Source organism: Typopeltis vanoorti, chromosome 4, assembly GCF_054136105.1.
Source record: "Typopeltis vanoorti isolate ZY-2024b chromosome 4, IOZ_Tvanoo_1.0, whole genome shotgun sequence".
NCBI classification, from domain to species: Eukaryota; Metazoa; Arthropoda; class Arachnida; order Uropygi; family Thelyphonidae; genus Typopeltis; species Typopeltis vanoorti.
The window spans coordinates 154,209,503-154,227,151 of NC_143552.1; the positions used below are offsets into that span (position 1 = coordinate 154,209,503).

At 37.7% G+C, this 17,649-nt stretch overlaps 1 protein-coding gene across 1 annotated transcript in view; it reads right to left on the reverse strand.

Moving 5' to 3' along the window:
- The window catches only part of LOC150107767 (ATP-dependent RNA helicase DDX19A-like), a 273,572-nt gene that overhangs the window by 255,693 nt on the left and 230 nt on the right, over positions 1-17,649 (reverse strand). The gene's annotated exons all lie outside the window — the stretch shown is intronic.

The following is a 17,649-nucleotide window of genomic DNA, read 5'->3' on the forward strand; positions in this document are numbered from 1 at the left end:
CCAGATTTGGTCACCTGGTTTTCAGAAGGATGAAGAGATGTTGGAAAGGGTCCAAAGGCGACTGACTAAGGTAGTTTCTGACCTCTGGAATGTCGAGTATGAGGAAAGATTGAAAAGATGTAATTTGCAGAGTCTAGTGGAGAGAAGGAAGAGGGGCGATATGATAGAGACCTACAAGTTGGTAAGGGGTTGTTATAGGATCAATGGTGGAGAAGTTCTACAGAGAATAGTGGGAGATCAGGGGAGAACCAGAGGTCATGCCTGGAAACTGTATAAAGAGGGTGTGAGTAGGGGAGTGAGAGGCAGGTTTTTTTCGTGCAGAGTTGTGAATGATTGGAATGCCTTGCCTGAGAGTGTGGTGTCTGCAAGGAGTTTGAATGTGTTTAAGACCCGGTATGATGAGATGTGTGTGAGATAAAAGGACCTCCTAGATGAGTCTTTGACTCCATGAGGTCTTGTTTAATAATAATAATAATAATAAATAAAAGAAAAGTTCATTGAATTCCCTTTCATAGTAAGAGAAAAAAGGTAAGAATTAAAAGTGCTGGATTTCAAGAAGTCATTGGAAGAGCAGGAAAAAAGAAATTATATATATAACTATATATTCAACATGCCCAGCTCCCTGAAATTATCAGACCTACATGGAGTAAAGAAACTCATTTCAGGAGGTCCCACTCTCACATACACAGCTCATCATACTTGACTTAAATGCATTCGCTTTTCTCCACTTGCCACACCCTCAGGCAATGAATTCCAATCATCCACCACTCTCCATTCAAAAAATCTACTCTTCATCCCCATTGCTCACACCCTCCTTATACAGCTTCCAGGGATGGCCTCTTGTTTTCTCCATCTCCAGACATTCTATGAAAACTCTCATTCACATTAATCTGGTAATTATCCCTTATCAATTTATTTCTCATTCATGTTATCCCGCTTCTCTTCCTTTCCTCCTATCCATGATATGCTCTGTGATTTGCATTCTCTCAATCTATCCCGATGCTCCACATTCCAGAGACCCGAAACTGAATTTCCAAATTGTCTCTGGATTCTCTCCAACAACCGATACTTTTGAAAACCAGATAAGCAAATCTGTGCACATTAATCCATATATATACAGTCTGAACAAAGCCATGTACAATGGAATTGTAACATTCTTACACCACATCATTATCATAATCCACTGTGCTGTCCTCACAATTTTAGTAAAATAGACCCGAAATCTCAGGCCCCTATCTACCACCATCCACAGACCTTTCATCTCCTTCACCTTCTCTAAGATATCCCCACCAATCTCATACTCTGCATTCCACAAATTTTAAAACCCTGCACTTTGCTACACTCAACTGATATCTCCACACACTTTCCCAATCACCCAGCTTATTTAATTCCTCTTGGAAGGCTACAACATCTGTTTTACTTCTCACAGATCCCCCCCCCCAAAAAAAAAAACTTTGCATCATCTGAAAACCACTGTATATCACCATTCAAGTCCTTTCCAAATCATTTACATACAAATTAAACAACAATGGCCCCAAAACAAATCCTTGAGACACCACTAATGGCTTTCCTCTTCTGGGATCTCCCCAATACACATCCTGATGATACCTATCAGACGGCCAATCTCCAATCCAATGCACTAATCTACCATTCAACCCCATCTGTTCCAATTAATTATCAGTTTGTCATGTGGCAATCAATTGAATGCTTTTGCAAAATCTAAATATACCACTGTGTATGCATCCCCCTTGTCCAATGCATTTGTCACTTTGTTATAATAAGTAAATTGCTAAAGCATGATCTTCCCCTTTAGTAAACCACTGCTGTCCAAAGAGAATTCTAAATAACACCCATTTTTTAATATTTACTAATTCTAAATAACACCCGTTTTTTAATATTTACTAATGATCAACTCTGCCACTTAATATACAAGCAGAACCTAGTAATGCCATGAAAATGTAAGTATGATATCACACCAGGCCGGCATCATATGCCGTCCTGGATGGCCGAGTGGTTAACGTATCCACACTATTATTATTATTATTATTATTATTACGGGTATCTCCATGGAGTCAGTAGACTCATCGCGGGAGACCCAAACTAGCAAAACAATATCTGTCATATCTCTTCTTGAATTCATTTACAGATGAAGAGCTACTCTCTTCTACTTACAGATGAAGAACACTCCAGCCAAAAGGCTGCAGGTTCAAATCCCGCCATGGGCATGGAGGTTTGTGATTGTCTGTAAAAATGCTAGTGGTGGTGGGCAGTAGATGATTGGTGTAGATGATGATTGCAGTTGCGGTTTTGTAGTTGGTGAATTGAGTGGTAGAGTAGGTGCCCTCCCTCAATGAGTCATTCACTTCCTGGAGGTGTCATGTAATAATAATAATACTGAGAGAGAGAGAGAGAGATTGATTTGTTGGTGGTTTATTGGTACAAGGAGAGCGAAGTTCAGACTGCACCATTCCAAAGGTTACAGAGTACACAAGGAAATAAAAAAATAAATAGCTAAATCAGTAAATAAGATTAACGTTATGTACAATTTTTTTTAAAATTCAACACCATATCTATACAAATAGCATTTAAAATTGAAAAACTTAATGCAATTTGAATGAGTTTGAAAAGATCTACCTGAGCATATATGACTCAGTACGATTAGTAAAAAATACATTCCTCCCAAGTAAAGTGCTGGTACTCTCAGAATATGACGTATGCTAAGATGAGTGCTATGCTGCTCTCTCTCACACATAGAATATCAGCCCTCAATAGATAAGAATTTTAAAATGAAATATGACCTATTTAGAGCTAAGCAAGAATAATTTCCTTCCTTATTTATATAATTTTGCACCGCCAAACTGAAGCCTTTTGGCTTTTTATTTTAGTAAATAATTTAAGTGGATTTAAGTGGAATCTCATTGAATATAATGTGAACCAGAAAAAACAGCATAATCAACAGAAGTTTCAGATCTCAAACCATTAGCAGAAACAGCTAAAAAATTAGTGTTCTGCTCTGCACACATTAAATATCAGAGGATAGACTGATGGAACATTCAATTTTCTTAGCTGGTACATGCATGATTGAGTACAAACCTATCATAGAGAAATACTATTATGTTCAGTGCAAGAATATGTCAACATACAGCTTTTCAACATTCATGTCGACAACTTGTATAATTTCTTTCACACACATAATAAATGAGTGAAAGGCACTAATGAATGTAACAGTGAAAATCTCAACATAAGGGAAAAGCACTAGTTCATAGAGGATGTTTAGGAAGCGAATTTATTTGTAGAGAATAGTTAACAGATGACTGCTTCTGTCGAAAACGACAGAGAACTTCATTAGCTTTGACATAAAGACTTAATAGGTGATGGGCAAAATGCACCAGCAGCTGGCAATTTTTATACCTGGATGATGGATAAGATCCAACCATTGCAGAACCAAAAACATGGGTCCATAATCTTTTATTGAACAAGCGCACAATAAAAGCAAAACAAGTAAAATCAACTTGCAGTCCATTAGTCTGTAGAGGAGAGAATGCAATGAATATTCAATGTTCTTTTATATTTTTCTAAGAGAAAAATGTTGACAAATGTGTGCAAAAATTGTAAACTTTCTCTCAAAAATGAGTCTTAATAGCTCTAAGTTTGGATGATAAGTGTTTTCCTCAGAGGAGTATACACAAACTTTTATCTACTGAAAACCTGAATTCATTTCTAAAAGTCCATGAAAATATGTGATCATTTGTTGAAGTTATCTTTATAACCTTCATATTACAAAAACATCCATAAATTGTTAGATCATCAACATATAGCACTGCTTACTACATGAGGAAACTGTTCAGTGATTGAGTTTATTTTGACAGCAAAGAGTGTCACATTTAAGATAGAGCCTGCCTTAGGAACACCTTGGTGACAAGGCCAGGATAATGTGCTTACCACTCTGACTCTGAAGACACAACCAAAGATTTTAATAAAAATGGGAAAATGCCGTTGAGACCTAGATTATTGAGACTGTTTAACACAGTGGAAGATGTTTTATCTTATACATAATGGACATCATCAGGTCCCGCTGCATTGGCTTGAGTAAAAAAAGCTCTTTATTATTATCCAGGCTTCCATGGAGTCAAAAGACTCATCGTGGAAGGTCTTTCCTAAGAAACACAAAGTCTATCAAGACTCATCGAGTGGAGGTATCCCCTAAGAAATGCAAAGCCTATCATACCACTCCTTAAACTCATTGACCATACTATTATGTTCTCACCACTCCATCAGGCAATGCATTCCATGGTTCAACCACCCTCCATGCAAAGAAACCACTCCTCACCCTCTTGCTCACAGTTTCCTTTCGTAACTTCCAGGGATGGCCTCTTGTCATCACTCCTTCCTGCTGTTCAACCAAGCAAAAGAACTCCCCAGTGTCAACCCTGTAACCACCTTTCAACAGTTTAAAAGTCTCAATCATATCACCTCACCTTCTTCTATCCACCAAACCCTGCAGTCCACATTCCCTCAGCCGATCCTCATAACTAACATTGTACAGTCCTGAAACCAACTTTGTTATCTGCCTTTGTACCCTTTCCACAGTTAATTTATCCCCTTCAAATCCTGGGGACCAAATCTGAGAACGATAGTCTAAGTGTCGTCTGATCAGAGTCTTATACAAAGCAATGGTAACCCCTTTTATCTATGCAGGTCAGTGTCCTTCTCATTATTGCAGCAATCCTCTGTGTTACCTTCACTACCTTTGCAATATGTCCCCTAAATTTCAGGTTTCTATCAATCATTATTATTATTTCCCAAGACCTCATGGAGTCAAAGACTCATCTGGGAAGTCCTTTTATCACACACACAGCTCATCATACCATGCTTGAACACATTCAAACTCCCTGCAGACATCACACTCTCAGGCAAGGCATTCCAATCATTTACAACTCTGCATGAAAAAAACCTGCCTCTCACTCCCCTACTCACACCTTCTTCATACAGTTTCCAAGGATAACCTCTGGTTCCCCCACTATTTTATGTACAACTTCTCCAGCATTGATCCTCTAACAACCCCTTACCAACTTATAGGTCTCTATCACATCTCCCCTTTTCCTCCTGTCCACCAGACTCTGCAAATTGCATTTCCTCAATCTTTCCTCATACTCGACATTCCAGAGGTCAGAAACTACCTTAGTCAGTCGTCTTTGGACCCTTTCCAACATCTCTTCATCCTTCTGAAACCAGGTGACCAAATCTGGGAACAATAGTCCATGTGTGGCCTAATCAAACCCTTATACAACAGAACAAGAATCTCCCTACTTCTACACGCAGTGTCCTCTGCATCATTCCCAGAAGCCTTTGTATTGTCTTCACAATTTTGGCAATGTGTCCCCTAAATTTCAGATTCTTATCCACTATCACCCCCAGATCTCTTATTTCTTCCACCTCCAACAATGTATCCTCATCAAGCATAAATTCTGCATCCCATCTTTGTTTTCCAAATTTTAAAACCTTACATTTTGCAACATTGAACTCACATCCCCATTTCCGTGCCCAATCACTGAATTTATTCAAGTCTTCCTGCAAGGTCACAATATCTTCACTACTCTTCATGGTTCGTCCAAACTTTGCACATCTGCAAACCAACTGAATATCTCCATCCAAATCTTCACCAATATCATTAATATACAAGTTAAACAGTAATGGCCCTAAAACAGATCTCTGAGACACTCTGCTAGTGACTTTCCTTTTCCTCGACATCGCTCCCCAAACACAACTTGTTGATACCTATCAGACAGCCAATCTCCAATCCAATGCATCAATCTAATATCCAATCCCATCCACTCCAGTTTGACTATCAATTTATCATGAGGTACTTTATCAAAAGCCTTTGCAAAATCCAAGTATATATCACTGTGTATTCTTCTCCTCTGTCAAAGGAAGTAGTCACTTTATTGTAATAAGTAAGTAGCTTACTAAAACATGACCTCCCTTTAGCAAATCCATGCTGTCCATCAACACCAGATCTCGTCTCCCCTATTTCCTCCAGTTTAACTCCTCCCATAGAGTATGCAGAATCCCATCGATGTTTCTCAAACCTCACGACCATACATTTTGCTGCATTAAACCAAGACCCCACTCATTTGCCCATCTATCTAGCTTATTCAAATTCATAATTCCTTAACAAATGGTTGATTGTATAACTCTAGCTAATTTGAAGAAAAGCTGAGCTATCATTTCTGTTGTTCTTTCATGATCAAAAAATGAGAAGGATAGAAACTGCCGATGTTTTAGTAAAGTGTCCTCTCAATTGCTTTTGTTTCAGCAATTAACATCTGTGTTGCAGAGGAAATGACGTGTTTCATACCATACAATTTTCACATTGGTAGTCTGATAGATAATGCAACCCAGATCCAAGATCTTATGGCTTTTAAACCTGTTTTGGCCCAAGCATGTTTAAAAGCTATAAGATTTGATGCAATGTGTTATCAATGAAATTTAACCCATACTCTCTCTCTCCTGATCTTTTTTTTTGAGAGGTTTGGATGGCTTTGGATACTGTGGAAATCAAAATGTTTTTGGAATTGCAGTTGTTCCTGCCTTGGTTAATGGCTCAATTTCCTGCATGACCATGATATATGCATAGTGCAAAACACAGGAAACTGATCATTTCCATAAATATTCTCTTCAACTTTTCCCACATGAGCAATGGGAGAATAGGAGGGAAGCATGTAAAATTACTGCACAACATGAGCAGATTGGCACACAATAGAATGGATGTCATCAGGGCCGGTGGAAGCGGGATGCGGGTGCCGCTACGAAGGGGGCACCACTGCCGGGACACAGTTCATAAGTTCAATTTTAAAAAACAAAATTTTTATCATAAAAACAAAAAATTCTTAGAATGATCAATATTAAAATAAATAAGGCTGGATACACCGAATTAAAAAAAAAAAAATTGTATATTGCCGCCCCTTTGATCAGCCGGCTGTTTATAATTTTGTAGCGAGAGCAGGCTAAATGCTTGCTTGCAGAATGTTGTGAACTGTTTTTATGCACAGAAACGAATTTCCATACAAAACATTTGTTGCTAGTAAACCAGTCATACGGTACACATCTCAGTAGGCTACTGACAGTAGCGCAGTGTGGACTATTATTTCGTCTCTGTGTTGTGTTGTGTAATAATTTCTTGTGGGTATAAAATAGAAATGAAATCAAAAATTTAAAAAAAGTTATCCAGTGCACAAAATCGTAAGCGTCATGCTGCGAAAGAAGCAGCTATTAAGAAACAAACTGGGGCTCTTAATAAATTTGTTAAAATATTAAAATATTCTGATGCAGACTGTAACCAACTCGATACATCAGAAATCTGAGCTGAAGAACCGTGCACATCATCCAGTTTTCATGAAAGTACTATTGCAACTATTGAACAAGATAATAAGACGCATGATTTAAGTTAAAAACAGTTAGGAGAAGATTTAGTTGTAGTCGACCATGAAACTAACACATTGTTAGTCTCTGTAAATTTAGAAGATCCAGGTGAATGGGGAAATATTGATGAAAAATTACAAGTTGTTTTAATTGAAATGGGGCCTGTTCAAAAGAAAAATATATCCCTTTTGCTGTTTTTTGCTTTTGTTGCAAATTTTTTGCACCTACTGAATCAAGTAGTCTCGTAGAAGGTTATAACGATTGGAGAAATGTAAGTACAACTTTGCAGAGACATGAGACTAGTTTAACTCACATGAAAAATTTCTTAAAATGGAAGGAACTTGATAAAAATTTAAAAAACAAAACTACTATTGATTGCCAGACTCAAAGCGTGTATGAAATGGAAAAGAAACATTGGACAAGTGTTTTAGAATGCTTGAATGAAATTATAAAATTCCTTGGTAGCCAAAATTTAGCTTTTCGCGGATCATCTGATAAATTATATGAAAGGAATAACGGCAATTTTTTTAAAATTAGTCGAATTGTTTGCGAAGTTTGATCCCGTTACGGAAAATCCCTACAAAAACAATAGAGTACACTATTTGAGTAAAGACAGTCAATCCCTACAGTTTTGTTTCTTGTGACAATGGAATTGTCAAGATCAGGGAAACTTTTTAGGTTTTGCAGATATATCAGATTCCACAGGACGTGGGTTATGTGAAACAATAATGGAACAACTGGAAAAATGGAACATTCCATTGAAGACACACAAGGTCAAGGGTATGATAATGGGGCAAATATGAAAGGGAAAAAATATGGGCTCCAAAACTTGCTTTTCAACAAAAATCCTCGAGCTTTTTACGTGCCATGTGCTGCTCATACTCTAAATTTAATCATTAACAATGCAGCCAAAGTGATTGCAGATACAATTAGTTTCTTTGCAATTATTCAAGAAATATATAATTTCTTTTCATTCTCTTAGAAACATTGGGCAATCCTTTTGAAGTTCGTAAAAAAAATTAACATTGAAACAGCAATCAGAAACGCGATGAGAAAGTAAAATTAATGCAATCCGCCCTCTATATCAATTAGGAGAAATTTATGATGCACTTTTTGAAATTTTAATAAAGAAATTCAGCATAAAACACAAACATTATGTGCTAAAATACTACAAATTTATTTGCTCTCTTATAACTTGGCATAATTTACTTAACAGAATAAACCCTGTGAGTAAAATGCTTCAAGACAAAAATATGAACATTACACTTGCTTTAGTATTTATCGAAAATTTAAAAATATTCTTACAAGAATATCAATCAGATACAAATTTTAAAGAAGTTCTAAAAACGGCAAAAGAACTGAGTGAAGAGGTGGACGGAGAACAAGAATTTAAAACCGGTACAAAAGTTCGGCGACGAAAGAAGACACGACAATTTCACTAAGAGCATCATGACGAAATGCCACAATCACCAGAAGATAAATTTAGAGTGAATGTGTTTTATACACTTCTAGATGTTGCAATGTGTTCGTTAATAGAACAATTTGAACAACTAAAAACATATTATGATAATTTCAATTTCTTGTATAGATTACTTAACTGGTAATTAGTTTACAGAATTAACAACGCATATAAAGTATGTTAATTAAAGGTAACTTTAATAAATAACTTCTATATTTCGGCAACGTCATGCTGCCATCTTCAGGAACATAAAGATATGGTATGTGCATGCAGGCACTAACAAAAGCAAATGAGGAAGAAAGCAAGAAACTAATATTGTTCCTAAAGTCCTAATGGTGCCCTCTGGCGGGCTAATTTGGTCGTCTTGGCAGTTGGGCTGAAGTTCTCAAAATGTAAGTCTCCCAAATTTGGGGTAGTTTCATGCACCCAAATTTGTTGAGGTTAGGAACGTTTTTTAGAGCTGCTGATGATTCCTTGAATAATCTTTGGTATTTAAACTTGCTGCGATGTATTATTTTTGTTTTCTTCCAGCGAATTCTATGGTGGGTATCTAAGGCATGGTCTGCCAGTCCAGAGCGGCTGTACTGGTGAAACCGGATGTAGTCTTTGTGTTCTAAAATCCTGATATTTGTTGTTCTGCCTGTTTGGCCAAAGTAGGACAATTTGCAGCTGCAAGGGACCTGGTATACAATAATACACAACCTTAAAGATTCCTTAACACAACCAGAAGTCAGCATACTTAAAAAAGGATTCAATTTTGCTATCGCACCTAACCATATTCCAAAGGTTGATATTATTTGCAACATAGTACTCTCATCTTTGTCTGAAACAATAGCCAATGATCTTAGATTAAAGAGCACTGTTATCCTCTCGTTGTCAAGATGAAAAACTTGGAGGACAAATAAATCATTTTAAAGACAGACAAAGACTACACAGCTAAGATCACAGAGTTACTCTCAGATACATCATCAGATATTAGATTCAGACCCTATATGGAAAGCCATGAGGTCACAAATAATTTATTATGAAATATGAACAGTTGGTCTACAGATCTACAATGGAGATTGAAGTCGTTGGGTGCAACGACTTCAATCTCCTAAAGTTCACAAAAATGGAGTCCCTCTATGCCCCATAGTGGGTGGAAGAAATTCTCAAACCTACCTATTATCTAAACACCTTGCCTGTCTCCTAAAGGATCATATTCAAAACTCTGATTCTTACATAAAGAATTCAAAGCACTTCATTACTAAACTGAAAAACATCTCTATTTTTGAAACAGATATTCTTGACAGCCTGGACGTGATATCTTTATTTACCAACATCCCAGTAGAAGAAGTTATCAACATTTTACACAATCTGTATCCTCAAGATACTGCTAACCTCTTCAGTCACTGCCTAAAATCACACTTCTTTAAATGGAACGGCACTATATACGAACAACTAACTGGCTTGGCTATGGGCAGTCCCCATCTCCTCCGTGCGCAGATCTATTCATGGAGAAACTAAAAATTGACATCCTTTCCCAATTAGATCCTAAGCCATTAGTATGGTGGAGGTATGTTGATGAAGTTTTTATAATTTGGAGAAACACTAAAACAGCAGTTTTTTGAGTTTCTAACAAAGATAAATTCTTTCCATCAGAAAATCAAATTCACCTTGGAACTTGAGGATAGACAACTACCATTTTTAGATACCCTAATCAAAAAACAAATGGATATATCAACCTTAAAGTGTACTGTAAACCAACCCATACTGGACGTTATCTTAACTTCTCGTGAAAATAGAGCCACCAACATCATATTAAAAGAAAAAGACCTCCAGGACGAATTAACTCATATGTCACAGACCCTGATAAACAACAGCTATCCAATAAATTTAATTAAAAAGATACTTCGTAGCAACCTCACACAACAACAATCTGCCAAGACTCGATATAAATCCTCAACTGCCATCCCTTATGCAGGAACAGTGTCAAAAAAGATTGCAACACTCTTCAAACTTTTTAAAATTAGAGTAACTTTCAAACCGATCAAGATGATCCGAAACACATTAAGGTCACCAAAAGACTGCAATGCCTTCTTCAAATATGCTGGAGTATACAACATCCCTTGCTCTTGTGGTTTAAACTACATAGGTCAGACATCAAGAAATCTTGAAATGAGAAAAAAGGAACATGTAGGGGATGTTAAAAATAACAGAATAGATAGTTCCGGATTAGCCCTCCACTTCAACACAAGCCACACCATTGAATGGGACAAAAGTTTCATGCCTTATCTAGAAGATTTCTGGCATCCAATTTCAAAGAAGCTAAAGTGGTTCTCCATTCTGAAAGAAGCCTAAACAGAAATCAAGGAACAATCCTGCCTGACATATGGAAAACTAACAACATCGCTAAGCTTGCCAGAATTTAATTTCACTGCAAACTACAGAGCGTGCACACACAATAATAACAAATGAAACACACACTCCATGCATATGATGTTATGCGTCTTTTTAATTTATGTTATATACTAGCAACTTTGAGTTGTCTTTATCATTTTGTATGCCCTGAAGAAGCCAAACAGCCCAGTTGGTGAGATTTGTTGGTATAATTTATGATTAAATTCAGTGGTCAATAAAAAAACCCAGTGTAATCTTATTCTAAAATTAGTCAGTGGTTGTTATTATCAGGTTGACCTGGAAGAGATTTTTCATAGAATGGGAGAGAGGGATAGAACAAGAGGCCATCACTGGAAACTATAAGGAATGTGTGAGCAGAGGATTGGAGCAGAGGCATAGTGGTTGGTGAGTGGAATGCATCGTCTGAGTGTGTTGTGAATGTAGACACGTTGAATCAGTTTAAAGCCCCGTTGGATGAGCATTGTGTGCAATAGTGTATACCTCCCTCATTGAGTCTCCAACTCCGTGGAGATCAGTTGCTTATTAATAATAAACAACCGATCTTGAACTTTGGCAGTTAATTCTAAAATACAGTCTCGAGAACTCATTTCCAAATATTGTAATACTACTGCGAATTTTCCTCATAACTGCTGTAAGTGTTGCTAGTTGTGAAAGGAGTTTTTCTAAATTAAAAGTGATTACGAATTACCTACATTACTATGAAATAGACTTTGCCAATGTCATCGACGATTTTCCTAACAGAAAAGCAAGAAAAATAACATTTTAGAATGTTGAAATTAAAGTTTTACTTCAAAAATAAACATATTGTTTTAATTTATTTCCCTATACATCGTTTTGACTTTTTGTAGTATTTTTGGTGTATGGTGTATATTGAGACGGGTGGCAAACTCAGGGACCATTCCGGGCAGCAAAAGCTCTAGCTACACCATTGCCTGGCTGGCCGAGTGGTTAGTGTATCCGCTCTCCAGCCAAAAGCCTGCGGGGTTTGCATCCCGCCATGGGCATGGATGTTTGTGATGGTCTGTGGAAAAACGTGGTGGTGGTGGTCAGCAGCAGATGGCATTGGTATGGTTGCGGTCAGTTGGTGGAGAGTTGTAGAGCAGGTATCCTCCCTTGATGAGTCCTTGGACTCCCTGGAGGTGTCATATGATAATAATAGTAATAATAAAATATTCAAAGGCCATAAAATAAGCATAATGGTATAGGGTATAGGGGAAGCCAATATGAATAAATTTATTATTATTCAGGACCTCCATGAGTCACAAAACTCACTGTGTGTGGGGGGGGGACATTTTAGACAACAAAGCATCATACCATTCCTTAAACCTATTCACTGTCTGCACATTCAATACCCTATCAGGTGTGCACCATTTTGTTTATCTGATGCAGGGGGGGCGGGTTTATAGCCAATAACTAAAAATGTTTTGTGAAGGTATCAGAGTTCAGTTTTCAGGACTGGGTTATTCAAACATAGCCCTGGCTCTGTCTATAAGTGTTTTGTGGATGCCATCCTGTTAGGATAGGTAATGGTGTGATTGCTTGTTCAAGTACTATCTTCCAGAATGTGACTTTTCTATACATAAAGAAGAATAATGAATCACTTGGTAGCAACTATCACTAATGTGTCTAAGAAAGAGAGTTATCTGTTATTTTCTTTTTTCCATGATGAAGTGTATATTTGGATATTTACTGTTTAAATGCACCAACCTATTGGTTTAATGTGTAAGTGTATAGAGTCCTTAGTTCCTATATGGAACCAAGGACTCAATACATTGGTTTCTATATGGAAATTCCTATATGGAATTTTCCAGAAATTCCACATAGAAATTGGTTACAGGAAGTGCAGGGTATCCCATAAGTCTCATCTAGCTATTTGTATTTTTTCCTTTCCATGAAAAATAACCTGAATAAATGGTGAATCTGAATAATTCATAAATGTCAGCGGGTAAGTGTGGCTTAACAAGGTGAAGGTATACTATAAAACCATGAATTCAGTAATGTCAAAGCTGATCATGATGTCTGAATCTTTTAGGCTAAGATTCTCAATTATGATTTTAAAGTTAAGAGAATTTTTAATAAAGGAGAGAAAGTCATTTTGCTAATTCTTTGAAGTGTAGGTGGTGTTGTCTATCTATGCTGTCAATTACTGGATGAAGGGGTAGGGTATTATTAACATCGGACCTCAATGGAGTCAGAGACTCATCGGCCTCTTGTTCTACCCCTCCCAGTCTAGGAAAAATCTCTTCCATGTCAACCTGATAACAATCCCCGACTAGCTTATATATCTCAATCATATCCCCCCCCCCCTTCCTATTCATGAGGTTCTGCAACTTACATTCTGTCAATTTGTCCTCATTCTCCACATTCCAAAGAACAATGAGCACCTTTGTGAATCTTCTCTGGACCATTCCAACATATCATCACCATGAAAACCCAGCAACCAAAATCCATACGAAGCCTGATCAAGGCATTATACAATGGCATCATAACCTCTCTATTTCTGCATGTCGAGGTCATCGGATAATGGCATTATTGCCATTATCCAATGTGGCATCTTCACACTTACAAAATCTCAAACCTTATACTTTGCAACACTAAACTGATAGTTCCACTTACCCATTCATGCAAGCTATTCAAGTCCTCTTGTAAGGCCATAACATCCGTTTGACTCTACATTGCTCTCCCCAGTTTGCATTATCTGCAAACAGCTTCATATCACTAGTTAAACCCATTCCAATATCATTAAAATACAAATTGAACGATAATGGCCCCAAAATGTATAGCCTCCCTCGATGACTCCCTGGAGGTCTCAGATAATAATAAAACTGACCCCTGTGGCACACTGCTAGTGACATTTCTCTTTCAGGATACTACATCCCCATATACAACTTTCTGATACCTATCCAATAAGTACAATAAGCTTAATGATTTCAGTCTTAGATGGTGGCACTAAAATACTTCAGAAAAAGCATTATGCATATATTCAAGTCATTTAAATAATCAGCCACACCTACATATTTAGACAGATTCAATGTGGATGATCATAATGTGAATGATATAAATTACATTCACAAAAAATTGTAAACAAATATAGTACATTGGTACCATGGATGAGCTAAGAATTTTTTGATTATTTTATTTTTACTCAGTCTGGAAACCCTGCTATACAGACCAAACAGCTTTTTCAACCCACTTCAAGCTTTCAAATAAGAGGAGTGGTGACCTTATATCAGATCATGAAGTTCATCTCCCTACTTAAAACAATCACAATTATCCAATTCTATGGCAGGATCTGAACATACAGCTTGCTGGTTGGACAATGAGTACATTAACCACTTTATCAAACAGTTCAGCATATTACCACATATTACTCTTACATGACTCCTCCTAAGGACACATTATGGAAGAGTACTCTCGCCGCCCAACCCACTGTATCTAGTAAATTCTCCATCTACACACAAAGTCATCTACCACCCTTCCTTCCTTCAGTGGCATTAACAGGCACTTAAGCACCAATAGCCTTCCAAGTATCCTTGAATTTGCTAACCGTAATACAAGGATAGGGCGGTTACAACCCTATGTCTCCAAGTATTCTTGTCTGTGAATTACATGTGCTCTACTGGCCAGTTTGTCTGTTCTGAGGGACAAAAAAAATGGAGTTTTCAGGAGAAAAAATCCCCTACCTCCATATGAGATCGGATAACTCACCTTTGATTCAAAAGAGACCAGATAAAGGTTCCTCACATCATGGACGGGAAGCGAAACCAGGTCATTTTGACTGAATGTCATATGCCGACTGAGCTACAGAGGCTCTCTCATCTACCAGCTACTAATAGTATTTTTTGTCTTTAAATAGCATGTGTTCACTTGGCTTACTTGCCTGAGATTCTGGGAAGACAAAACACTGCTACCTATGTAAGAGATTGGCTAACTCACTTTCAGCTGAACCCATATAAGAATTGCTCGTCATGATGAGAATCAAACTCCGCTCTTTTCTTCAATTGAAAGATGTCTCATACTATCAAGTGTGCTACAAAGGTGCTTAAGCCAAAAGAATGTGCAAAGAAGCTGACATTACTTTTGATTTGGTTATTCAACAAGAGTCTGAATAATCAGAACAATCCCAGAAGAGCTGAAAAATAATGTAACTGCATAAGAAGCCAAGCCAGTGCTATCAAATGAGTCAGTTTGTGTGTCAGGTGCAATGGTGAAAGTGTTAGGCTGATAAGAGAGATAACATACTATTAAAGTGGTGAGAATGAAAATCTTTCTAGAGAGCAGAATGTGCTTAATAAAAGGAGGTCTTACTTTAATAATCTGTTGGCATTTTATGATAGGGTGACAATACCGGACAGAGGAGATACCTATATGCAGGGCCGGCGGAGGCGGGCATTCAGAGCACATGGTGCATGCGGGCGCCGCCACCGGGGAACACAAATGCCCAGATCGTTACAGGGGCACGTAGAAATTGCATGCGGGTGGCAAAGACCTTAGTGCCACCACTGCCTATATGGATTTTTTTTTTCTAGCCTTTGCAGAAACATTCAACAGAATACAAGACAACCCTCTGTTGAAATTAAGATAGTGGATGAATAGTCAGTTCTTAACCTAGACTTAGAACTTCTTAGACTGACACATAGGTCAGTCAAGGTATAAGGGGGGGGGGGCATTCAGTTGTTTGATGTTAGACTGAGAAGATGAGAAGAATAATTATGAGTAGCTCTGATAGGACAATGTTACAAGAGGATCTGAAAGGGTGGTTACTTCATTGGTTAGACGAATGGGGATGTCAGTTCAATACTGCTAGGTTATGCACTTTGATGACAGAAGATAAATGATAATCTTCACTGCGTGAGGTAGAGGCAGCAAGGGATCTTGGAGTAGTGGTAAATAGTGCTGTAGGGGAAGTCAACTATAAAAGTTATGTGTCACCAAGAAACTGATGACACAATGAAAAGGTCACAAACACATAAGGTTAAGTAGGTGTATATAAGACTCATCACAGGAGGCACACACTGTTACACACCAATATCAAACTGTGCTTTCAACTCGTTTGATATGCCCACATTCACCACTGTCAGAATGCATTCCTCACTAACCACTTCCCCATGCAAAAAACCTGCTTTTTACACCCTTGATTACATCCTTCTTATACAGTTTCCAAGGATTGATCCTTATTCTATCCTACCTCCTATTCTGTGAAAAATTTATTCCACCCATAATGATCCTTTACCAACTTAAACGTCTCAATCATATCCCATTCCAATCCTACATATTGATGAGGCTTTGAAAATTGCATACCCTCAATCTCTCTTCATATCTCACATTCCAAAAACTAGTTATCACCTTAATCAGCCTTCTCTAGACACTTTCAAGTATGTTCTTATCATCATGAAAACCAAGAGACCAAATACATGCACAGCAGTAGCCCATATGAGTTCTAATCAAGGCTTTATACAATGGAACCTTGACCTCTCTATTTCTGCATGTTACAGTCATCTGCATAATTACTATAATCTGATGTGCAACATAACTCCTGAACTTCAGGTCCTTGTCCATCACTCTCAGATCTCCTAAACCCCTCAAATATTTCCCTGCCAAGTGTATGCTTTTGCATCCCACTATTGCCCTACAAAATTTCAGGACCTTACACTTTGCAACACTACTGACAGTTCCACACACTTTTCCCCTAACACAATCTATTCAAGTCCTCAGATAAAGTCATAACATCTGCTTGATTCCTCATCATTCTCAGCTTTGCATCATCTGCAAACAGTTGTATATCTCAAGCTAAACCTATCCCAATATCATTAATATATAAGTTAAATAACAATAGCCCCACAGCAGCACCCAACTAGTGGCCTTTTACTTTCAGAATACCACTCCCCCAATACACAACTTCCTGATACCTATCTGACAGTCAGTCATCCATCCAGCTAGCCACCAATCCCATCTTATGTGGCAACCACTCAAAAGCCTTTGTAAAATCTACGTATACCACTGTATATACTCCCTTGACCAATACATTTGTCACCATTTTATAGTACATAAGTTGGTAAAACGTTACTCTTTCCTTTAGCAACCCTTGCTGACAACCACAGAGACTACTGGTGTTATCAACAAACTTCTGTATCCCAGCCTTAAACTTATTACCACCATTGTGAATTGGAAGAATTTTACCTTCCTTCCACTCTCCTTGAGGACTTGTAAAACTCTGTTGCAAGACTCTTGTTAAACAGGTAACTAATCCTTGGAATATTCCCTGAAGACAGGTGGTAAGATGTCAAACTTAGTTAACTGCTATTAGACATCTTGCTCACTCACTAACAAGTCAACTCCATCTCGTGATTTCACACTGAGGATGAAAC